We start from the raw sequence: 26951 nt of genomic DNA, 5'->3' as shown, positions 1-26951 counted from the left end.
TTGTCAGTGAATTTTAGCACCCTGGAAATTTCAAAGATCTTCTATTCTCTTGTTAATATCATAGGAAACAAGAAAAGATGTAGCATAGGATGCTATATTTCTTAGGTGACCCATTTGAAATAATTTTTTGTCCATAATGAACCACTCCATGTATTTCCTCTCCTCACAGAAACTGTTAAGCTCAGAGTGAGCATTGCCATGGTGATAATGTATTGACTTTTTCTCACAGAGCAAAGAAATGGAATCCCTCCTATGTCTGAAAAAGATGCGTTTTTTGTTGCCTACCTGTGACTGGTGTCATCAGTCCTTGCCAGCAAAAGCTTTCAGTAATAGTAATAATAATACATTTGTTTTCAATATAGTAGGAGTTACATTAGAAACAAAGAAAACAGTATTACTATTCTAAATATTAAGGCCGAGCATAGCCATGAATAGTGAAGCAGTACAAAATATCACTTAATTTTCCAGGCTCCACTGTGACTCATTTATTAGAAAAAAAAAATCATTTTACTAATAAAGATAGTTCATATGGAGCTCAGGAGAAAACGGCTTTAAAAAAGACCAACGTAGCAGGGCAGAGGTGTCCATTGTGTAAATGGGAACTCAGCTACTCTCCCCTTTCTTCATCAGTCATATTTCTGTGTTGTATTGAAGTAATTAAACAACCCTACGGTACAGAGAAGACACAGGTATGTGTGTGTGCATCAAATTTGTTCTTGGCAGCTGCATGGCAGTATCTTTTTAAATATTTCTCAGCTTTGGTGAATCCAGAGAGACACTTCAGTGCTCTGCAGGAGAGGAGATATGTAATTTGTCAACTCAGTGGATATAGAGATGGGATTTCTGTTCCTGAACCTTTCTACCGTAAGCCTATGGCTGAAAAATAACATAGTAGAAATGAAGAATGCCCTACAAAAAAAAAAAAAAACAAACAAGCAAGCAAACAAACAAGCTATGTTTTTGAAAGCTTATCTGTTTTAATTGAACTAAGTTGCCTCAGAAACTAATCTACCTGTAGTGTAGAGATTCCAGTCTTATGTTGTGGATATGTGAAAGGATTTGCCAGTTTGCTGTTGAATATTGAGAGAAAAGAACTCTTCCGGTTCTTGCTCATTTCTGGCATTAGAATTACAGTTTGAGATTTTTCAAAGCATTTTAACTGTTTAGACCATTTTGGAAATTCTGGGTGGGCTTTTATATTATTATGGAGGATATAGTTGCAGGATATTCCAAATATGCAGACAATCCTTCAGATGGCAGCTCTTTATCCAGTTTATCTCATCCCCAAGAGGGAGAATGGATTGAAAGTGGTGATCTCATATCAGTCTCCTTCAATATCATACAAAATATGATACAGATTATTTCTGATATGATTACCTTAGAAACTGCATGAGAGTAGAATGTTGGAAGAATAAACCATCGTAGACTTTGCTTCTATATTTTAAATAGTGAGGTTTTCTAAGGGTCTCTTTATTTAATATGAGGATCTGTTTGAATTTCATTTTTGTTTACAACTGGCAGTACATTTACAAATTCATGGAAGTATTAACATCAGACATTAGCATGAAATACGTTATAATACAATGTAGATAATGCTAAACATAACTGTCAAAACACTGAAATTTCTTCATAAATGCTCCCAAAACAATTTCCAACTAATAAATACAGACAATACCTAATTCCTCAAATTTAGCTTTTGAAGCAGGTAAGAAGAGAAGAATTCAATAAAGAAGCACTTATCAGTAGCCATAATCAGGGAAGAATCAATAATCTTATAAAGTGTAAGATAAATCAAACTTTATAATTTGTCAGTATGAGTTTTATTTTAGTGTAAGCATTTTAAAGTGCATTGTCATATCCATTTACAAGATGAGGTCAAGAGAAAACCCAGAAAACAATAGGCCCATTAGTCCTACTTCCATCCCTAGGAAAATAATGGAATTAGTCCTCCTAGCAATTATTGCTATCTACATGAAGCAGGTGATGGGAAACCAACCAAACAAAACACCCCCAAAACAACAACAACAAACCCCAAGACAGAGTGAGAAACAACAGAGGGAACACCAAGATCAGAGAATGGTCAGAAGTGCTCCAGGCACCAGAGCACAGTTCTCCTTCAGCCATGGAGGGGACTGTGATGGAGCAGATGGATATTCCTGAGGGACTGAAGCCCTTGGAGAGTCCACATTGGATTAGGAGAAATGTGTGAGAGGGTGAAAGAGCAGCAGAAAGAAACCACCATGTACTGACCATCCCATCATGTGCCCTGCACTGCTCAGGGTGGGAGGAGGTATAGGTGTTGGGAATGAATTTGAGCCTGAGAAAGGAAAGGCTTAGCTTTAATGTTTGTCTTGTTTTGTATCTGAATCTATTTTACTTACTAATAAATTAAAGTAATTTTTCCCAGGCTGAGTCTGGTTTACCCATGACAGTAACCGGTAAGCGATCTCCCTGGCTCTGTCTTGATCCGCAAGTTCTCACATCCCACTTTCTCCCCTTGCCCCACTGAGGATGGGGACTGAACAAGCAACTGAGAGGATGTTTGACCCTTATCTAAGTTTAACCTATCACAACATTTCAAATCAAAATAAATTATTTAAAAATGCATGTTTCAGTAATCATTATGATGGTCAGTGCTAGGGATGTTCTCTGTTTTATTGTCCAAGGATCATTATTATTAAGTAATTGGTAGGGTTTTGGTTTGTGTTTAGCATTTAAAACTTATCTTTATTAAACAGAGAGAGTTTGGAGTTCAGAATAAGTGTTTAACATTAGATGGAAAATTAACTAAAACAGAGCTGCTAAAAAAACTTTTGTGACCTAATTTGGGGAAGAAATAGAACATTTTCACATTTTATGGTAGGGCAGACATACATAATGAGTCTAATATAACAAGTGAATTATTTTTATTAGCTCATCTGTAGTAATTCTGAGTCACAAAATTCTTGATCAAGGACACGGAATCTTATCATTTTGATCATGATAGATGTTATAAATCATCAAATCTCACTGAGCTCAATATCTTAGAAACCTGAATCTCTCCTGAGACAAAGGCACTGCCTGGTAATCTGAGTGCTATATTATGAATCAGAAACATCTTTGTCTTGCCTTACCAGACTTCAGTGCAGTCCCCAATTAGCTAGTGTGGGAGCTATAATGAATCAAAGATGGAGCATTTGTCAACAATGCAGTGTTGCTTTTCATTTTAGAGTGTACTGGCATGCAATAGTAGGAACCCTATGAGCTGTGTTGGTCACTATGCGTTTCTAAAGCTCTGGATGAACTGGAAAGAATTTGGAGGAAATTAAATGAATGGTAAGAGGGTTAGAAAAGCTTATCTATAAGGGAAGGTTGAAGAGCTTAATGATAGCACTGTGAGGTCACTACCATTGAATGGCCATGATGATTGAAAGAGATTCCACATGACTGGGAAAAAGCAGATGTTATAACCATTTCAAAAAGGGCAGGAAGAATGATGCAGTGAGCGGTAGGTCAATCAGGTTCCAGTCTCTCAGAAGATTACAGAGAAAGACCTCATGGAAGCCATTTTCAAGCCCGTGAAGAGCAAGAGTATGTTTGGGAACAGGCAGCAAGTATACTTGACGGATTGCCTTCTATGATATTACTGTTTTTTTGTATTGGGTGGAGGGAGTGCTGTATGTCATTTGCCTTGAACTAAGCAGGGCCTTTGACATAGTCTCCGGTAACAAACAGGTGTAGCCTAGAAGAGGAGATACAGACTAGGCAGACTACAAACTGGATGTAAAACTGGCTTAATGGACTTAATGGGCAGTGGTCAACATCTCAAAGTCTAAGTAGCCGTGATAATGCTCAGATGCCAGTATTTGGGTTGATTCTACCTTAAATTTTAATCAGTGACCTGGATGATGAAACCTTTAATAGTGAGAGTTTATGAATGACACCAAAATGTCAGGGGGTGGGAAGGGCAGTGTGAGAGAAGGGCAAAACTGGTCAATACTGTGAGGGGAAAAGCTTTTCATTTGCAGCCACCTTGACATCCTGGAGAAACAGACTGACAGGAATCTCATAGACTTTAGCAAAGGCAAATAGAAAGTTCTGCATCTGAGGCTGAACCACTGCATGCTGCAATACAGGCTGCCAAGACAGCAGCAGTGCAGAAAAGTACCTTGGATTGCTGGTGGACAACAAATTGAATGCTAAACACCAGTGTGCCCTGGTGGTCATGAAGGCCCATCTCATACCAAGGTACTTTAATAAGAGTGTAGCCAGCATGTCAAAGAAAGTCTTTATTCCCCTTTACTTGGCACTCTGAAGGCCTCATCTGGTGTATTGTGTCCAGCATTCCAGTGCTAGAGAAAGTTAGTCCACCAAAGCATCATTAAGAGGATTGAGTGGCTGAAGCATATGATGTATGAGGCTGAGTAAACTGAATTTGCTTAGTCTGGAGTAGAGAATGTTAAAAGAGGATCAAGTTGCTGTCTTCAGTGACCTAAATGGGCCTTATAGAGTCAGACTCTTGTAGAAGGTACACAGTAAAAGGACAAGAGGCATTGGTCACAGGCTGCAATAACAAAAATTGTGATTGAATCTAAGGAAGAAAATTTCAGGGTGAAAATTGTTAAGCACTGGAACAGATTGCCTGGAGAGGTAATGAAATTTCCATCCTTAGAAGTTTCTCCAAACAAACTGATCTACCTTTGAAATTTGCATTGCTGTTAAAGCTTCTGGAAGGACAAATTGGTCAATACATTTTTAGTTTAAAAAATAAAACCTGATCTTCCCTAGGAACACAATAGACTTCTTCAAGGGTCTTTCCAGAGCTTCGCTTCTATTAATCTTTTAAGGCTATATCTATAAAAAATAAATGGCATTTCACAGCATCTACCTGTTGGGTTCCTTGAAAAATACTGGAATTTATGGCTGTAAATAAGATGCCTGTGTTTTGTCTGGAGTTTTGGAATATTCGGGCACCTAAGAAAGGGAGTCACAAAAATCAGTGTGTGGAAGCACGCTATGAAATGTATATGCAATGTAAATGTGTACATGACAGGTACATCAGTTTTTAAGTTTAGGGAATTTATCCATCTTTGTCTGAACTTCTGATACGGACAGTTCTTTCACAGTAGAAACCTGTAGAAACATGTTCCAGGAGCTGTGTGCCTATGTAAATATTACAGAGCACAGGTAGAAACTGAAAATTGAGGTGTTCTCTCTCACTTTTTATTTTATTTTTTTTAAATTTAAATTAGCTGCTCAATTGTTAGTATACTCAGCAAGGTTAGAGAAGACATTGTGAGAATTAATGCCAAGTCAGCATTTCTTAAGTACTTTGAAGATAAAAGGCAATATAAAGCACTAATTGTCATTACTAATTAGCATTACACCAAACTTGACTCACTGACTGGTATTTCAAGTCTTAAAAGGGTTGTCAGCAATCTTCTGGAAAACTTGAAAACCTTTTTCTCACAGACAGAGAGCGAGAACTGGAAAGTGTTGATGTAAAGCCAATGATCAGCTCTGGGTTTATCTGACTCCAGAGTAAATTCAGTATGAGGTGGATCAGAGGCTGGTCTTTAATTTGGGGTCATTCTCCAAGCCAAAAAGGTAATTGTTAAACAGATGTAACAGGGCCAGACACATAACTTGTACAATTCTGTGAAATGAAAGATTCTCCATTCTAGGATCTATACGTAGTGAGTCTGCTCAATAGGTACGATATTTTCCCTGACTTCTTTACTCTGCCTCTGCCATTATAGACATATACACCTACTAAGGCTATCTTTCAACTGGAAATGTTGAACCTGCTGTCATGCGACTCTAGTCTCATGGATACGGCTGTCTCTTTTCCACTATTTTTTTTTAATGCAGATAGGGCAGGATAGAGCCAGTCTTAAGGCTGTTGTCTGTATGTGAACTAGGGGTCTTGATTCTCATTACATTATATCTAGAGCTAGATATGATGTGTAATAATAGCTATCCAGAGCTGGAGAGATATTCAGATGACGAAATGTAGGTCTCCTCCCAGGTTGACATTAATAACATTCTAGAGTTTGTTTACTGGACCAATCATCTCTTTGCTAAAGTAACAGAAGCTCTCAAATTTCTCTTACATGTAGACCATCTACATTATAGAAACTTAGACTTGGGCATATGCCTGTGCATATCAGGCATGTTTATATTAAACATCCTCATTGGCCTAATCAATTACTATTGCCCTGAGCAAGCTTAACACACAGGAGCAGAATCAACCCCTTCCCAAAGTGTGACAGAAGGACCTTAATGAGACAGATAGTTGTTAGTGATATCTCTCCTTACTGTTTTGGCAGAGCATGCCACATGAAGCTACCCTTTCACACACTGCTGTAGATGTTGTAGAATTTGTGAAAGAAATAGATGGTTTAGTTCAATGTCATCCTTTCCCTGAGGGGTTCAAATCTGTATCTCTAGTCAGCCTGAACAGCGGATGGTCTATTTTGAAAGCAGATGCTTTCCATCTCATTTCCCAAAGAGGTGCCAGCTATTGCATCAAGAACTTCAAAGTTTATTGCACCATAAAAAAGTAATTGAGTTTCTTCCTGGGAGAACCATGTGACCATCAGATTGTTTTACAAGAAATGTCATTCCATTTTGTGAGGAACCTGATCCCATCATTTGTCACTGGGCAGGTATTTTTGTCAATTAGCTATTCCCTGATGTAACATTTGATAGCCTGCCACTTCTACTGACCTATTTCAAAAGACAGGAATTGCCACACCTTGCATTTTGTGCAGTGCCTGCACCCAGCTTTCACTGCCTGTGAGACTGAGCCTGTCATGGGTGAAGGCAGAGGAGCACTTAATCACTGATCACAGTCAGGCTTGGGCCAAATCACTTAGATCTTTAAGGCTGTTACACTTCTAGGCATATATATAAACCCAAAACATGTGAGGAACCTGCACAGTTTAAACAGTTTTGCAGAAACTGAGGGACAATTTTGAGGATCTCAGTTTTGGACTTATACGTATAAATATATATGAAAGTGCTTTTCGGGCCTCTGCCCAAGATGTAATCGTAACTACTAAAAATAATTCATGGCATCTGTTTGCAGGCACAGTTTTAAATTAGAACTGTTTTCTCATTCATAAACCTTCACGTGTGTGTTCAGGGTAAACACATTCTTCAAACTTTTATTGATTTCTGGGATGAACAGATCTGACAGTAAGAGGAGACAGATCTGCTAACCTCTTCAGGCTTCCAAGATTTAATGCACTTTCTGTAATCCCTGAGAGCATGAAAGGACCAGCCTTAGCCTATTAATTATCAGTGTCAACACATAAGATATAAATAAAAACACGCATTTCCTTAGACAAGTGGGTTTCCAGAAAAGGATGCGTTTTGGCACTGTTCCTGAAGGAGTAAATGGGAAAATAGGATTACTGCAATACATGAAGTTCACAAAACAGTTTACAATGTTAAGGCTCTACAAGCTTTGAAAGGAAATGCTGTTATAGACAAAGGCTGTAGGCAATAAACAACTTAGTTGTTTAAAGTTAGGGGCCTTAGATGCTTTTAGGTGTCTGTAGCTATGAGTGGTGTACAAGAAAGCTGAGCTAGTGACTTGTACTTTGAAAGGAAATAATTTGGATCTTCAGAATGGGAGCCAGTGTATCTGACTTCATGGAGCAAGAAGCTACAGGAGTAGCAGACATTTAGAAATTACCATTCAGAAATTTATCTGAATTCTGCTCCTCTCTGAAGCTTTGGTGCCCTGCACAGGCTGCACAGAAATGTCTTCTTATGCTAGAAGCTTGAATTCAATGTAAAAGTCTGTATGTACATCTTAATTTTTTCTAACGTGCAAGTAAAAGTCATGTTGTATTTAAAAAGAGAGGCGTAGACTGACTTACTTCACTCTATTGTCTTTTAAACTATGTTTTGGGATGATATCCGAGGCTAGCTGAAACAGAAAAATTTAAGTTGGATGGATTTACCTTTGCAGGTTAAGTAGATGCCTTTTTATATATGGTAAAACTACATGGCTTTTGAAATGACTACCTAAATGAAAACACAATGTGACAGTACCAGTGTTGCTGGCACAGTTGCACAGTTTCTATAATCCATGAATAGCCATTCATGTTCTTGCTTACAAGATGCAGATTTTTTTTGTTGTTTTTTTTAAAATTTATACTATTTCATTGTAGTTTTGAGCATAGATGTCACGTCTAAGAGGCTAAACAAAGAAGGAGCGTGAATATACCATTTCAGATGAGTGTAGAATACATTTAATTTGTACAACTTCTGATGGTCCTAGTGTTAATCCAGTGTCAGTAAGACAAATTACTAATATGCTTTTCTGGGAGCTGTCTGAATCTGCAGTCATCTTCAAATTCAGGATGCTGTCAGAACTTGAACAAGGGTGAAATATCTGTTCAGGAATCTGAAAGGTAAATAAACTACTTGCAAACATAAACCACTAGGTGTTGCAAAGAAAAGATGGGTGGCAGGCTCCTCCTATTCTCAGTGCAGCTGCAAAAGCTCATTAGCTAGTATACTTTACCATTTAGGGGAAAAAAGAATTATGTTAAAGGAACTGTTCGTTAGTCACTCTTTTTGAAATAGAAAGTACTGCATACTATGAATGGTTGCAGTCATCAGAAGCTCTCTCCTAGCTTATGTGGAAATGATAATGAGGACTGACCTTACAGCAAAACAAAGCTGCTTTGCAGTCATTTGAAAGTGAACTGCTGGGGAATCTGTGAAAAACCATCTATATTATAAGCTAGAAACCAAGCTAGATGAGATAAGAAAGCCAAGATGAATTTTATATGGAGAATGGACAACTTATTTACCTTAATTAAAGATAGGTGGGATTTGAAATGGGACTGGATCTTACTAAAAGGCCCTACTGTACATCTAATATACTGTCATAAAGAGAAAATTATGGTATTTGCTTATGGTACATTACATTGATATTTTTCAGTTTTCTACTTAGACAACAAATATCTTGACCAAGAAATACTTGAAATATATTCTATTGTAAATACGTGTTTATATAATGGGAGACTATATATATATATATATCTACCACCAGATAGGAAGGTGAGTCATTCAAAAGCTAATGTTATCACATCTGAGCAAAAGTTATAGGCGTGTATGTCGTAAAGAATCATCATCAGATTTCACCATCTTAGCTGCTACTGGTGTCTCAGATTTCATGTTCACTGACTCACTGGTTCAAACCAAGAGCTCCTATTTCTGAAGGGTGACCTCACTGTCAGGGTCTGAAGAGGATGGTGGCAAAAAGATTTACTTGACAGAAAATAATTCAGAATTTATTATGCTGCTGGGAAATAAATGAAAGAGGGATTTTAGACATAGCAGACTGGTCAGGACCTCAGTGGGCAGATTGGTATTACAGTTACTGAATTGCTTATGGGTATTAAATAGGCATGGGCTGTTCCTTGGTGTTTATGGGTGACCAATAGACTTGGGAGATGGGAAATGGTATGTCTTAGAAGAAAGCATTGTTTTATTCACTTTTTCAGATGGAATGTAGAGGTATGGAAAGACAGCCTATGGTGAATTGAACTCAAACAATTTAAAAAATTACCATTGCGGCATGTTAGCAGCAGTATGTTCTAAGATTTCTTACAGTGAACTAAGGTGGGCTAGCTCAAGTAATCAAGAAACTATAATACAAGTGTATTTTCATATAGCCTTAAACTAACAAATGAAGGTCGTAACTTCTTAAACCATTGGATTTTTTCCTGTAGGATTCCATCTGACAGTCAGTCAGCTTTTAATGCATCATTATTATCAAAGTAATATTTATGACAGTTAATATCAAAGAGTTATTCAAAGAATAATCCAAAACATCTCTCATAATCCAGATATTGGAAAGTGAGCTTTTTCTTTGGTTATAGCCTTGCACTCTTGTACTGGGCAAATTATGTTTTTTTCATTTGGAAAAATTGCCTTCATCAATTTTTATTCAATGTGATTGATTAATTCATTACAGACAAATTAGCTACCATGGCAATATTGTGTAATAATATCAGTATACTTTCCAGAATAAAAGTATTAACAAGTTCTTAGTAAGTTCTTTGTAGGTCACAAAGAGGTAAATAATACACATGGTAAAGCAAAAGGAAATACCAAAAATTGTCAATTCCTTATGATAAGAAACTTTGCCTTCATTATAAAATATGTTTAAAGGTCAGCGTTAAATTCAGTGATACTAAATTTTGGGTTCTGAGCATTATCAAATCAGAATATTTTATACAATCCATATCAGTATTTCAGATTAAAATTAAAAAAAAGGAAACAAAAAAATTCTTTCTCATTATTCCTTCATTGATCAGAACAGATTAAGGCTGCTGGGTTAAGATTCCTACATTTTAATTAAGCCAAATGATGTAAAGATTAAAAATACATTGGTTATAAATAAAATAACTTTCTTAATTTTAGCTTTAACTTATTTAATAGAATGTTTTATATCCCCTTTTCTCCTTCTTCCTGCAGTTCTATTTACTTTTTTCTTTCCTTCCTTTGTGTTTTTTTCATTTTCTTTCTCTTTCTTTTCTTTCTATTTCTTTTTCTCTTTTTTCTTTCTCTTTCTCTTTCTCTTTTTCTTTTTCTTTTTCTTTCTCTTTTTTCTTTTCTTTCTTTCTTTTTCTTTCTTTTTTCCTTTCTCTTTTTTCTTTTCTTTCTTTCTTTTTCTTTTTCTTTTTCTTTTTCTTTTTCTTTTTCTTTTTCTATTTCTATTTCTTTTTCTTTTCCTTTTTCTTTTTCTCTTTTCTTTTTCTTTTTCTTTCTCTTTTTCTTTTTCTATTTCTATTTCTTTTTCTTTTCCTTTTTCTTTTTCTCTTTTTTTTTTCTTTTTCTTTCCTTTTTCTCTTTATCACTGTTTCTCACTTGTCTCATTTCCCCATTCAGAATCTATTTTTGACCATATATGTCTTCCTGCCAGCTTCCCAACTCCAAATCAATTTATGATAGTACCTTTTAGTGTAAGTTCAACTTTTTAATGCAAGAGTGTTGCCCAGTTTTCTAAGTCCTGACTCAATTCTTACTTAGTTCAGTTCCAAACTCCCAATGACCTTGGTGTGTGCAAGATCAGTTCCTACTATTAAAAATATAAACAATAGCACAGGCAAGCTAGGACACTGTGAAAGTACAGAATAAAACTTCTGGCTAAGAACAGCAATGAATGAGTGTGGTCAGGAGCACTAGTAAGAAAAGGTGGAAGGAAAAAAAAAGCTCAAAACAATACAGAAGGTGAAATATGCATTTCTCATTCTTTAAGTCAGTGGGATATATTAAGAAAAAGATGTTTAGTGCAACAAGGAAAATCAGAAGATAGAATTAGAAGAAAATGTGTCTGTGAGAATTTGAGAACAGCAATTTCAATACAGAAAAGAAATGTTCGGTACTTTAAAAATTTTGTTACATTTTTATAATTCCTAGAGATACTTAGAGACTTGAATATTTTATGCTTTTAATACACAGCTATAAAATTAATTCAAAAGTTTGTCATGTTGGATAAAAATTTCACCTGCTTGAAAGAATTTCCATTTGTGAGACTTTTGAGAAACCTTACCTAACCTTAATGTTATGTAACAAAGGATATTTCCCTCTCTTTAATACTTATTTTTCAATTGTGTATTTCTAATAACAGATATTCTACAATATGTTAGTTCTGGTTGGAATGCTGCCTAAAATGAGTGCTTTATTATTAGCATATATTTTTGAACTTTCACATGGAAATTAGTTTTTCATTTCTGTTGCCTCTATTTTCATCAGTTTCATCTTATACTTTATATTTTCTCACATTCCCAGTAAGCCTCACCGAATCTTGTGAACATATTGATAAATTCAAGTAAACAAATTGTTATTTTGTGTATAGAATATAATAGATGTTCCCACTTATTTTTTATTTGACTACCCGTGTTCTGAGTGGAACTAGTTTATAATATAAGACTTAAATATCTCCGTCCTGCAACTTTAAATATTTGGTTTATTTTAAAGTTAACAGTTTTGTTTCCTCACAATTTTGGGGAAGCAGATATACTACTGTATTTTTGTTGTTTTCATGGATAATAGAAAAAGAAAGTTGCTGTGCGGAATTTAAGGTGAACTCTAAAGAAACCCCTCTAAATTAGATAAATATGATAGACTAGATAAAAGTATGAGCATCTAAGGTGCATGAAAAATGCTTACATTCAATGTTTTAATTTTTTTCAACTACAAATTCTTTACTTTCAATTTGTAAATTACTGTATAGGCAGCACGTTCACAGGAATGTGACGTATTAAACCATTGATAGTTAACATATTCCCTAGGTTTTTTTAATAATACAACAGAAGATGTTTGATCTTACATCATCTAATTACGTGATAAAATTGCATCAGATCTGTATTCTCATACTAGATCAGGATGAGAACATAAACTAATAAAAGTATGTGAACTTTCAATTCTATTTTTATTTCTACAGACAAACACGGAAGTTGATTGCAACAGATTTTTACTTAGACAAAATTACATGCAAATAAGTGTTTTCCAGAAAATTTTGTGTGTCATAGCTGCATTAGAAAAAAAAAAAAATAGTTACAGATAGCTAGCAAAATGTCACTGGTGTCTCTATTAGTCACTTTGTTTTTGCAGTGTTAACAGAAATTACTGGAGAATGAAATAGGGGTGACAGCCCCTGGAAATTAATAATTTTTATAGATCCTTGCCTCATAGAAATTAGAGATGGAAAGGACCTTTCGTGGTGAATCATCTAGTATAGTTTGCTTTCCATTAGAACAGTTTTTTAGTATTTTATGTTGCAGTATTTTAGTGTGTTAAGTGAAGGAGCTTATACCTGGCTCCCTTGGGAGATTATTTCATAATCTAAGAGAGTTCATTTGGCCTACTAGTGCTCGTTTTGTTTACACATCCAATACCATAGGAAATTAACAGGACAACATGTATTTGCTACCAAGGAGTTTTTAATGACATTCACTGTCATTGCTACTCTTCAATTTCAATTGTTTTTCTTAATCATGCTCCCAAATGGAGATATACTCAATTTGTTACCACTTAGTGGGATTTGTCCTTAACACAAAAAAATTATTAGGCACCTTTCGAGTTTGCGTGACCTTCTAGGAGGGTTTACTGTCATCTCCCAGGGAACTATATAAAACATGAATACACAAAAGTTACTGGCTTTGAAATTATTCACTTTTCTTTGTTTCTATACATTAATATCTTTTTTTCTAATTTTCCTTTACTTAATAATTCTTAACAGGTTATCAAAAAGTATTTGATTGCTTTTTGATGTCAATATTGCTCATGTGCCTACAGCTTAGAAGCTGTGACTGCATAGGTATATTACCATGAACATACTCAATATGATTTGAGCCATGTGAGAAAGGAAACCTGTTTCTTGAACATTTCTCACACATTCATCCTTCATTTTCTATCTAGTTTTCTTTTTGTGCCTCCCCTAGGACCATTGCTGTTTTGTATCTTCCTCTTTGCTCCCTTTCTCAACAACAGTGTCAGATAACAGTATCTTGCAGCAGCAGAGAGACAAGAATAATATTGTAATAAGGCCACTGATCTGCAATTTATTTTCGATACCTGTATTGACCTCAACAGCTTTGGGAACTTGCAACTGAATGTCATAGGAAGAGGTATAAACCCAAGTAAAATAATTGTGGAATAGCACCATGGATGGCTGTGACCATAAGAGAAGTGAGCTATTTTAAAAATACATTAAGGGAAAAAGCATGCTTTGAATTTGGTCAAAACCAGAGAAAGCTAAAGGAGTTGGACAAATAAACTCTGTAAAAACACATATTTTTAAAGGATTTGGACAACTGACTCTATAAAAATATGTTTCCATTCTGGTAAGAAATAAACGCTAATTTTTTTAAATGCATATTTGTTTCATTCATTTCTATCACCATTGTATGAATGCATTTAATCTGTCAGAACTGTATTTGGAAAGGAAAATGCCATGGACATATATCATGCAAAAATCCAACCGTGATGGTCTTTGGACTGAGTATTTATGTGGTCATCCTGAGAGCTTTTTTGTGGGTTTGCTAATGATACTAACAAGACAGTGCTCTGAAAATAAAGATCTTAAAGAGACCAGACCAGTTAACACCAGCTGAAAATCTGATCAAGCATACATGTCACTCCTGTAATTCTGAGGAAAAAAGCCACAAAAAAAAAAGGACTAGTTTTGTCCAGCTGAGAAAAAGAGGCAAGATCTTGAGGTAAGAGTTCTTGAATAAGTAACCACTGTCAGTGGTTACAATCATAACAGAACAGGGATATTAGATCCCATTTGGGATGTTGAGCACATTTATGTGTATCAGATAAAATGAAGATAATTAAATGTGATTAAGAGTGGGATGGAGTAGTCAGGTAGGTAAAATTTTTAAAATTAAGTAGGAAGTAATGCTTTTGCAAGGGGGGAGGGAGAAGATAATTTGCGGGAACCACAGAATAATAGTGGTGGAAAAGCAAGTTAATTCATTTACCTGAGGCCCTGGCCTTGACTTGTGAAACTTGCAGCCAGGGTGGATGTATCTGCTTGCAGCCCCTTCTAGGAAGCAGATGAAGGTGCATCTACTATTGTGAAGCCTTAATCAATGGAATAGACATAGAAACATCCAATCGTGGAGAATACAGAGAGGAATAGAAGGAGTAGAAGCAGTGCTGACAAAGATAGGTGGGCTGAGATGACGGTGGGATGCAAGCTGTCTGCTGGTTCTCTCTGCATTGCACTGCAACCTGTTGGGCATTTTCCTAAATCGAAAACTGATCCACTTCCCTGTGAATGAGTGAGGAACTATCCTCAGTCATGAATGCTGAGTAACTGCATGTCCAAAAGGTTTAGAAGGTAATGATTACCACTTTCAAGAGGAAAAATATTGGGCATATTCAGTGACACACTTATGAAGATACTGATGGTATCCATTTGCTCAGTTGACTTAACAGCTATGAAGTGTGTTGCCTCCCAGGAGACAGAATCTGTGAAGCTAAGAAAAAGGTTATGACACCCGTGTGACTGTGATTACCATGGGTCATAGGCTGTAAGGATGCTGCCAGGAGTGATCTTAGGCAGGTAAGTGGCTACATAGCTCTTGGAGCAAAAATGAAACCTCAGCTGATGTTCCCTGCAGTGTCCCTAGCTATTGATAAGAGTATAGATAAATAAAATCATATGTCTGCAGACTTGTAAACAAGGTGGCTTCATTGCCTATGGGTGATGTTCCAATTAGGACAACTGAGAAGAGGTAGGGTTCATTTCTTCCACTGAGGTTTTCAATAAGATAATATCAAAGACGAAAGAACGTTCTCTGTACTGTGGGAAGGGAAAATTGTAGATTGGATTAGCAAATGATGGCAGCATAAGTTCATAAGTTACCACTAAAGGCCTAAGACTAAAAAGAGGGAAGTTTCTATGCCATAATGGTGATAGAAAGAATAAAACTGTATAGTAAACATTTTAGGTGTCCAATCTAATACAGTAGATAAGGTTTAGATGAGTAGTGCAAATGATTTGGGTTGATATCTTACTACACAAGTGAAATGATTCTTTAACATGTTACAGAAACTTAGTTCACAGGATTAGAATATTACTATAGGAAAGTACAGTTTAATTGTTAACAGAAAAGAAAGATGACATTGACTGTCATATAAAATTATATGTAGAAAGGCATTCAAGGCCCCAAAAAGGTCATACACAGACACATTGAACTTATTTGGCTAATGACAAAAGATTATTTACTGTTGTGGTCAGGGTCTTCTGCAGAAAATAAAACTGTGTCAGATATTGTGGCTTTTTAAGGGGAAATAACAATTGAAAACAGGAGATTGAGTCAGTGGAAAACCTGCAGCTCTTCATCCATCATCTTGCAAAGAAATAGAACAGGTGGGTTAAGGTAAGATGATGGAGAGTAAGACTATTTTGGATTTGGTTATGGCCAGTTAGGAAGACCTTACTGAGGAAGTGAAAGTAGATAGATGTGGGTTAGTATGAAATAATGAGTTTTAAAGTTCTTTACTCTTAAGATGGAGAAAACAATTAATGTAAATTGATTTCAGGAAAGCAAACTTCAATGGACTTAGAGAACTGATGGCTGAGAACCCATGGAAAGTGGATTTAAGGGAAGAAAGACCACAAAGTCTGACACATTCTTAAAAGCCATATTCAAGTCACAAATGTGAAACTCAGTACAAAGAAAGGCTAGGAAGTGTGCTAAACAATGGGTTTAACCGGGATACAAATGCCTCAGCAAACTTAAAAAAACAGAAGGAATTTCTCAGAAATTATTAAGAATTAATATAAAAGAATAGCATGAAATTGTGGAAACAAAATCATGAAAGTAATCAGGAAGCATAAAATATTCTGTAAGCATAGTGATATTTAGAAAAGGAAAGGATGTGACACACTTATGAGTATCTTGAGAACTCTGAACTGTTTAATGTCTTTTTTATTTTTTATTCTTCACTAAAAAGCCTAATTGGTTAACACAATTAACACATATTGAGACAGAGGTAAGAATCATTGTAGTATAAGAAGAGGGAAGACATTTATGAGTCATTTTCAAATCTGCTCAGCCAAGTAAAATTCACAGTAGGAGATTCAGCAAACTGAATGAGACCATCTCAAAGCTGTTAGCATTTATATGTGAGACCTCATGCAGCATGGATGAAGTTCCAAAAGACTGTAAAAGAGCAAAAATAGCACTAATGCCTAAAAAAGAGAGAAGGAAGCAGACCAGGAACTATATACAATTCAGCCTAACCTATATTCCTGTAAAAGTACCATAACAAATAAACTAATTGAAAACAAAATGAAAAATAGCAGCCTTCGTCAATTTGCCCATTACAGATCATGTCAAATCAGATTATTTCTCTTTATGACAGGCCAACAGGCTGATGGATAAAGAAGCAGCAGCAGATATGATTTATTTTGACTACTGAAAGGCTTCAGGCACCATTTCACATGACAGTTTCACGCAGAAGCTAGGGATCTAGATGATCCCACTGTAAGGTGGCTGCACAGCTAGGTGCAAAAATAAAGCTCAGAAGAATGTTTTCAATGGCTTTCTGTCAAACTGTAGGAATATAGCAAGAAGGGTTGCACAACGGCCTATCTCAGGCTGGACACTACTTAATGCTACCATTAATGTCTTGCATCAAGAACAGAAAGGATATTTACTTCATTTGCAAGCAATATAAATCTGGCTACAAGCACTAAGGATGGAAGGATTTGAATTCAAAGTGATCTTGACTGATAGGATTCAGTCAGACTGAAATAGTTATGTTTGAGTGGAGCATCTCCCATATGAGGAAAGGCTGAGGGAGCTGGGTCTCTTTAGCTTGGAGAAGAGGAGACTGAGGGGTGACCTCATTAATGTTTACGGATATCTAAAGGGTGAGTGTCACGAGGATGGAGCCAGGCTCTTCTCGGTGACAACCAATGATAGGACAAGGGGTAAGGGGTACAAACTGGAACACAAAAGGTGACAGAACAGTGAGGGTGACAGAGCACTGGAACAGGCTGCCCAAGGTGGTTGTGGAGTCTCCTACTCTGGAGGCATTAAAGACCTGCCTGGACACCTTCCTATGTAACCTCATCTAGGTGTTTCTGCTCCAGCAGGGGGAAGGGATCTTTCAAGGTCCCTTTCAATCCCTAACATTCTGTGATTCTGTGATTCTGTGAATTGTATAGAATCATAGAATTGTTTAGGTTGGAAAAGACCTTGAAGATCATTGAGTCCAACTGTTAACCTAACACTGCCAAGTCCACCACTAAACCCTGTCCCTAAGAACCTCATGCGCTCATCTTTTAAACACCTCCAGGGATGGTGATTCAACCACTTCCCTGGGCAGCCTGTTGCAATGCTTCACAGCCCTTTCAGTGAAGAAATTTTTCCTAATATTCAATTTAAACTTACCCTGGCGGTACTTGAGGCAATGTCCTCTTGTCCTTTTGCTTGTTACTTGGCGGAAGAGACCAACACCCACCTGGCTACAACCTCCTTTCAGGTAGTTGTAGAGAGGGATAAGCCTCCTCCAGGCTAAATAGTCCCAGTTCCCTCAGCTGCTCCTCATTAGGCTTGTGCTCCAGACCCTTCAGCAGCTTCATTGCCCTTCTCTGAACTCTCTCCAGCACCTCAGGGTCTTTCCTGTAGTGAGGGGCCCCAAACTGTACACAGTACGTGAGGTGCGGCCTCACCAGTGCTGAGTACAGGGGGACAATCACTTCTCTAGTCCTGCTGGACACGCTATTCCTGATACAAGCGAGGATGCTGTTGGCCTTTTTGGCCACCTGGGCACACTACTGACTCATGGTCAGCCAGCTGTCAATCAACACCCCCAGGTCCTTTTCTGCCAAGCAACTTTCCAGCCACTCTTCCCCAAGCCTGTAGCGCTGCCTGGGGTTGTTGTGACCCAAGTGCAGGACCTGGCACTTGGCCTTGTTGAACCTCATACAATTCGCCTCAGCCAGTTCAGATCCCTTTGAAGAGCCCTCCTACCCTCAAGCAGATCAACACTCCTGCCCATCTTGGTGTCATCTGCAGACTTACTGAGGGTGCACTCAATCCTCTTGTCTAGATCATTAATAAAGATATGAAACAGGACTGGCCCCAATGCTGAACTCAGGCAGACAACATGCACAGCCTTTTCCTCATCCACCAAGTGGGTCACCTTGTCATAGAAGGAGATCAGGTTGGTCAACTTGGATCTGTCTTTCATAAACCTGTGCTGACTGGGCCTGATTGCTTGGTTTTCTTGTATATGCTGTGTGATGGTGTTGAGGACAACCTATTCCATAACTTTCTTTGGCACTGAGGTCAGACTGACAGGCCTGCAGTTCCTTGATCCTCCTTCTGGCTCTTCTTGTAGATGGGCATCACATTTGCTAACCTCCAGTCAACTGGGACCTCCTCAATGAGCCAGAACTGCCGACAAATGATGGAAAGTTGCTTGGCGAGCACTTTGCGAGCTTCCTCAGAACCCTTGGGTGAATCCCATCCAGCCCTGTGGACCTTTGTGTGTCTAAGTGCTGTAGCTGGTTACTAACCATTTCTACTTGGATTATGGGGTCTTCTTTTTGTTCTCCATCCTTCTGTTCCAGCTCAGGGGGCTGGGAACCTGGAGAACAGCTGATCTTACTGTTAAAGACTGAGGCAAAGAAGGCATTAAATACCTCAGCCTTTTTCTCATCCTTTGTCACTGTTTCCCTCCACATCCAATAATGTATGGAGATTCTCCTTAGCACTCCTTTTGTTGCTAATATGGGAAAGGTTTTACACATTGGTAGAAAAAATAAAATGTGGAAGTATGAGATGGGGAAGGCTGGCTTAGCCTTAAATTTTCTATGAATGAACTGGTTTCCTGATTACGAACCAAACATGACTTAAAATCATATTTTATCTGTTCATTAATTTTTAAGGCTATCATGTTAGATGGATGATATTAATAGTTGGAGAAAGGTATCTTCCTCTGCCCAAGGTTTTAGTCAGAGATATCTCCTGGCACCATTTTTGTCATTTAGTAGTGGATGGTCCATCTGTGCTTTTATCATCTGATGGATACCTTAAGCTTCAGCTCTCTTTTCTGCAAAGCTATGAGGTGAAGTCTTTTAGTTTTGGGTGGCCCTTCTTCAGCATCCAAGAACAGTAGCATGTTTAAACTCCCTCTTTAATTCCTGTTGATGGCTACCATGTTTACCTGATCCTCAGGCTGCTTAACTGATGATAATTCTGAAGCACTGCTGTGATTATTACCACTTTCTATCTCCAGGATAGTGAGGCCACTCCCTTGTCAGAGATGTTGTGGAATAAACTAGGCTTAGCTGATAATTTTTTGGGACACAGGAAAGGAAAGGATCAGGCAGTTGCTTGAGGTTGGCTCCAAGGCCCACCCCTATATAAAGTTCCAGACCACCCCTCTTAAAAATAATGTTGTACATAAAAATAATTATCTATATATCAAAGTAATTATTAATATGCTTTATAAACTTGTACATTTTCTGGAATACATGTATATACGTGGCATATGCAGTGATCAAAATGGAGGATTTAGGCATATCTAACTATCTGAACTGATTGAAATCTATAGAGAGAGTTATTTAGCAATGCTAAGCAAATTAATGAAATTTAAGAAGATTATGCAGAAAAATGCCTAGGGTTTGAGATCTGTTGCACTGTAGAGAGATCGTGGACATTCTTAAATTAGACTAGACAGAGTATTAATAAAAGCATTTAAATGAAGTGCTGAAAGTATCAGCTTTAAGCCTGTAACATACAAAGATGTAAGGCAAAACTCTTTAGTGACAGGGTACAAGGGACCTGTGAAGTTACCCAGTTGCGATGAAAGGAATTAAAGTGGGTTTGTACTATAGACAAGCTTTCACAGAAGACGACTGAGTGCCTATGATCTCAGATGACTAGACTTAAAATTAAGCTATATTTTAATATATTTCTGAAAGTAAAAGCCTGGTCTTATGAATGCACCCATGTATTTAAATGTGAGGTCTTTGCTATAAGCATTTTAACTCCTTGAGTTGATGTTCTTGTGAGATTTCTTTCTGGAAAAATTAGATTACTCTGCTGTGAGTCACACAAGAGCCTGAGGAGTGTAAAATACATAGTATGACAATGATTAGCTCAGTATACAATGACATTAATACGAAGGTGTTCTGCACACAAGTTATTTAAGTTGCGTTTAGGCAGGTATGAGATACTCGCATTTTCTTAATTAGAGCAGAGATTGTATTTACATAATTCATCTTGATTAAGAATGTTCATACAAGGCTCTGGGAAATTCTACTGAGCACTTTTCAGAAACGGTTGCATTGCCTTAGTGTTGAGAGATATAGTAGACAATGTGGGGATATTCAAACAAAGTATAACCTAGACAAGGATTTAGTGAAATGCACTTTATTTTGCTTTAGCTTTTATTGAGTGTCTTAGATTATGAAGATCACTGCACTGGCCTATCTAAATAATGAACTATTTATTGATTTCATATCAGCATTTAATCCAAATGGGACAATACTGAATTGTGATTTTGTAAAATATTTGCATTTTTAACTATGATTGAATGCCATGTCCGATCGATTTTCTCTGAAAACCCATCTTAGCTTAATTACCAATGGCAGATTTTTAAACAAAAATACCTTTGCCTAAATAATGGCATCATAACTAGGGTCATATGCACAACATGGTAACCTCTTAATTCTACTATTTTTTATACCTAAATTCTATCTACATCTACTAATATTTCTTTTTTCTGTATTGTCTGACACTTGCCTATAAAGCTGAAATTAGTAAGATAAATGAAGAAAACTCACAAATGATGTACAGACTACTTTTGTTAGTAAAGTCTCTGAAGCATGAGTTCTACATTTGACAGATCAGTGACTCTTCTGATTTTTAGAATATGACATGTACAGAAAATGATGATCCATTGACTGTTTTGTTTGTTGTTTATTAACTTTCTGCCACTGCATATTGTGAAAGGCCTGAAGAGAAAATAAGTTTGGTTTCCTTACAAGGAAAACATTCTAAATATAAACAGAACTACTATGTACATAGATATAATTCTTTCAAGTAATAACCAGTACCAGGGACAGTCAGGACTGTGTGTTGTCCCATGACTTGCCCAGCTCCTGACAGGAATCAGGTGAAATTTAGGGTCTTTACATCAAGAGATCATCCAAGAGCTCTTTAACAATCATGATATCTAGAATTTAAAAGATGTCTCTGCCTTTAAGCTTTCTAACCATTTAATCAAAATAGTAAACGGTGAAGTGACTAAACTATACCTAAGATCCTTAGAGGGACCTAATCATCCAAGCATTTTAGTCAGACATCACCCATGACAATTGCACAGAGGTGTGCATGAAGCTCAGTATTTTCATTCTCAAAAACCAGGATTGGCACAATAGTGACTTTTTTTATTTATGTTTTTTTCCACCATAACCTCATCACTGCAACATGGGAAATGTGTTCATTTTTTTCTGTAGCCTGAAGTGATTCACATACACAGATCTCATTTCATAAGAACACCTTCACCACTAGTAACGTATCTCAGTTTGTCTGGGGAGTGGTGTCTCTCTCCATTCTTGTTCTTGAAACCAGCATACATTGGAGCCAAAAATGCAAAATGGAGTTATAGAAATTGACAATTCAGTAAACCAATGATTGGGCTTATCAGATGTTTTCGTTCACTTCTTAAGAAAAAGAGTTGCACTGGCGTACTTCAAGAGTAAAACCTAATTAGTTGCCTATTTTGTAAGAAGAGTCAGATGTTCTAGGTCCTTAGTGGCTACAGCTATGTAAAGAGCAGTGTGAAAGAGATCCTTTTTTGTGTGTCCTTATATGAGTGTCTTTTTACTTCTCTTCCAGGATAGTTACTTATTCAGTGTTTAAGTTGTTCTCCAGAGGCACGTAGACCTCCTCACTGGCTGCATAGCACCCATCACACCCCAACACCCCGAGTAATTCCAGTAGATCAAGGTGCTTAATTATTAGATGTTGTCATGCCAAAGCATCTGTGATCTCAGGCACAGAAGGGAAGGAAACATGGGTCTTCCATATGACAGGCAAAGGCTCCATATGTGAAGCTAATATACAGAGACACACATTCTTAGTGTAAGGATCTGGATTGTGAATCAATATAAATGCACGGGAATTCATGCGCAAAAAAACAGAGTTCAAAACATGCAGCTTACTTCAGAATAGCCTACTCACTGCTCTAAATTCAGACATTTTGTAATGCACTGTGCATGGAGCTCTGGGGCTCTGTTCTATTTAATGGTGCCTTGCTGCATCAAAGTCCATTCTCTGCACCTAGCCCTAATCCCCCTTTTCTGATATATTAATACATTAAAAAGAAATCGTAAAAACACAGAATCAGGAAGGCCACTCCACTGCCTGAAACTATTTCTGTCTCTTAAATGTTGACAAGAATTTACATTGGCAATTATCAATTGCTCAGATGTTACTGTTTTTAAAAAATAATATCAGATGAGTTTAAAAAGGAACAAAGAATCTTAAAACATTTACTAGAATTTACATGTAAAAATGGTTTTAGCTTTCTTGAAATAGACATCAGGCATAAATGGGACTGAGTATTAGGAAAACTACAAAGAAAAAAAAATCTGCAAAGTTGAGTAAATGGAATTTTTTAGGTATATTGCTATTTCTAGTAATAATATTACTATTAATAATGCAGTATGTGTGCACTGTGTTTGCAAGGTATGAAATTAAATATTTTAATAAGGTGTAGTTTAGGAAATTAATTTGTGCCACTCTACATATATCTTTTAAATTGAGCAGTCAAATGAAGAAATCTTTTCTCTCTCTAAATGTTAATCTATTGGTTCACTGTTTTCAACATATTCATAAAAATTTTGATGTGCTAGAAGATATTAAGTGTACAGCAAAGTACAGAATATTCTTATCTCTGCAGCTTAGAACTGCGTGTTAGTCTGGGACGCTCAGTAGTTGAATTTCATAAATTCAGTGTAGTCCTGGCGCCTCTCTCAGTGCAGACAATTCTGTTCCTATTCCTTTGATTGAAAGAAGTGGTTGATTGTGTTATCCATATGAGCAGCAGGCTGAATAACAAAGATTAAAGGGCACATGATTGTTTTCTTGCCAATGACAACAAAAGAATAATGGCATGTTGCCATCTTCTATCATTATAAGTCTTCCTGTGATTCCCCCTCCACAGTTTCAAAAGGGGAAATCTATCTTTAGTTAATATAAGGTAACTTTTTGTGGATTCATTCAGTAATACCAAATAGTCATGGTTAATGTATTCTAGAACTTGCATTGTTTTGTTTCCTCTAAAATGAATCATGTTTTCTTATGGGTTTTAATCAGTTTAAATGAAACATTCTGTTGATGAGAGATTGAATTACTCTAACTGGAATGTAGTGCAAAGGAGGCGTGATTTGCTCTTGTAATCTGATCAAAGCAGGTGGAATTTTTTAACAGACTTTGGAGACTATGGCAAGTAAAAGACTGTAAGACTGTATGTATAGAAATATGTTGATACTTACAATAATTCTGTCTCTCTAGAGACTGAATTCCTTTGAATCCTTTCACACAGTACTCACAGAATAATTTCCACAAAGGTTTTATGAGGAGGGACATAGCAGATTAGGGTGTTCTTGGCATAAAATGTTTTACACATTCCTGGTGTGATATGTGCTTTGTAAAGTTTGTTAGGAGAAAGGTGCCATGTTGATATCAGATTAACATCTGACGATGATCCAAATATTGCACTGTGAAATTAGTTGATATTTCTGTTTGCTATAAATAAAGGTTTGTGTGTTCAGTTAAATATTTTTGTTGCATAACAAAAGAACATTTTTATTTCTGATTGTTTTATTTTATTAAGATATACTTAATTTTTATTGGTTAGGATGAGATTTATCTAAACCATCATTTAGTAAATAAATTTTAGATTAACTGAATAATTTCTTCTCTTACTTATTTATAAGTATCGTAATTTACATATGTGTATCAGTCAAGGTTAGCCAAGCTACTGCCAAATTTTCTGACTTGTTATTCATGAATGTCTGTTATATTGGCAACTCAAATCATAAGATGTCATTTTTCTTTCATAATTAAATATCTCAGACATCTATAAATCAGAAGTAACAAGTGGTTGCTGCCCACAAATTAGTTTGCTCACACATGCATTACTGCACTTGTAATTAGAGGACGTGTCTTACATACAAATACCATTCTAAAAAGTAATCCCTCATGGAAAACATCCTGAACATTGAACCATGAGATGCAAGCTTGATTGAGCAAAATATCTATTGACAAGCACCTTCTAGGTACTTGAAGAACATTTGACTGAACTGAGTACCCATTGCTAGATATAATTTGCAAGAAATGTTGTAAAATGTAAATAAAGCCACAGTTTAATAAGCTCACAAGGAGACAGTTCTTCAGTAGTCAATTAGAGTGAATTGTCTAGACAGACCTATCTTTGGGGATCTGAGCGAAGTCACAACTTCGGTCAATTTTGGTTCTATACAATTTTTTCCATGAGTTATTATTTGCCTGTGAAAGTCTCAAATCATAAAATGTGTGTCTAACCAGCTGGAGGTGTGTTCTCTCTCTACTCTTTTCATGTTAGATATGGGACTGGTCCTAAATACATAACAATTTGTTGTACTAAATATTGTTAAATAATTCCCTTTCACCTTTTATTTATAGAAGTCCTAGCTACCAGGAGGTTTTAAGGAAAACTAGAATCCAATAACATATTGTGATTGAATAGATGAATACACTTACTCAATATCATTCCTCAACGTATGTGTTTTTCCTTCTTCCACATACAGGCATATTCTTGCTCAGCTAGGAACACCAGCAGTTAACATATAACATAAATAAATCTCCTGGAATAGTCACTTCATCAGCATTTAGAAGCAGAATCTGTGGGAGGCAGCTCTTAGGTAGCCAACTGGGGTGAGAAAGTGCTGAAGTGCTGAGGTAGGAGATTTGTGGGGTCTCTCAGGGAGTTCAAACCCACATCTCCCCTCTTAGGATAAGACTCATAAGACCCATCTAGAAGAACCTGATCAGATCTGTATCCTATCATAGCTATCTAACCCCTGATACTGGGTCAAAATTACCTTGCTGGATGAGGATTTGCACTTGAATTAAGAGTTTCACACCAACACCAAAGTTTAGGAACAGAGCATGTTTCAGAGTATACCCTTGTAGCTTCACGAGACACCATTCCCATAGCTACTTCCTCTGATTAATTAGATAGCAGAACTTCATTAATGACTTAGCAGCAGGGTAGCTTGTAACCTTCCTCTAGGAAACAGATTAATAATGCAGAATATGCAGAAATTACATACATAAGATGGTACGTTTTTAGATTTTATGTTTCAAATCTCTGAAAATCTGGTGCCAAGTTTCAACAGAGAAGCTGAATCACGTTATTGAAATAAAACTTGCGTCATGTGGCATGCCCTGATCCAATGGAAAAAAGGAAAGGAAACAAATGGTAACTTATGTTCATGAATGTTATTTCTGTCCATTTATTTTTAGTGAGAATTTTGTGTAAAGTGAAGCTAAAAGCCGGCCTTCTTTAATGGAAATCACTGTATTGGTCCCTATGGAGGAGAAAAAGAGGAATAAGGACCATTTAAAGTGACAGCTGATTTCTGCAGTCTGTTAATGATTCCCTTGGAGCTTACTGAAAGGATCCTGGAAACACGTAGATACAAATAGCAGCATCAATGGTTTTCTCTGGGAATGCACTATTGCTACAAGATTCCTTGTCCCAGCCAGAGTGAGAAGTGTAATTTGCTAGCATGATTAATCCCTGCTATTTGAGACCACGTAATGTGGACCACATTAGCTGAGAGAGCATGGCCACATCCCTATAGACTGAGGTCATTTGTCAGCAATTACTTCATTGCTAGTCCTTTCAAGTTTAGAACGTAAGTAAATAAGCACATGCTATATCTGTGCTTTATTCAAACTTACAACTACAGGCCACCCCATAAATTATCTTAGATGGAGCTGAGAGAAAAAGTGTGAGGGTGACAAAGTGTGTCATTCTGATATAATGAAAAAGCAAGATGCTTTTTCACACTCAGATTTATTACAAAACATTTGTAAGATATTTCAAAAAACCCTGCTAAATTCTGAACAACAAAAACCTAATGGAATGCAAGGAATGAGATCTTTGGATAAAAAGTAAAACAAAAGGGCATATTTTTGTTGAATCCATCCTGGGATATCTAGCTTCTGGAAGATCAAAATATCCAGACATTTGTTTTGCTGGAAGACCAAAAGAAGTTCTGACTTGGTCTAAGAAAACATTAATTTGCAGGCAAGTTGTTCCTCAAAGCTGTCTGTTCCTACAACAGCAGGCTGCCTGCTTGCAGGAACAAAATTATAGCACTATAGCAAGAGGTAGACTCTCAATTT

This window comes from Nesoenas mayeri (genome assembly GCF_963082525.1).
Source record: "Nesoenas mayeri genome assembly, chromosome: 1".
NCBI classification, from domain to species: domain Eukaryota; kingdom Metazoa; phylum Chordata; class Aves; order Columbiformes; family Columbidae; genus Nesoenas; species Nesoenas mayeri.
Note: the sequence above shows the minus strand (reverse complement) of the source record.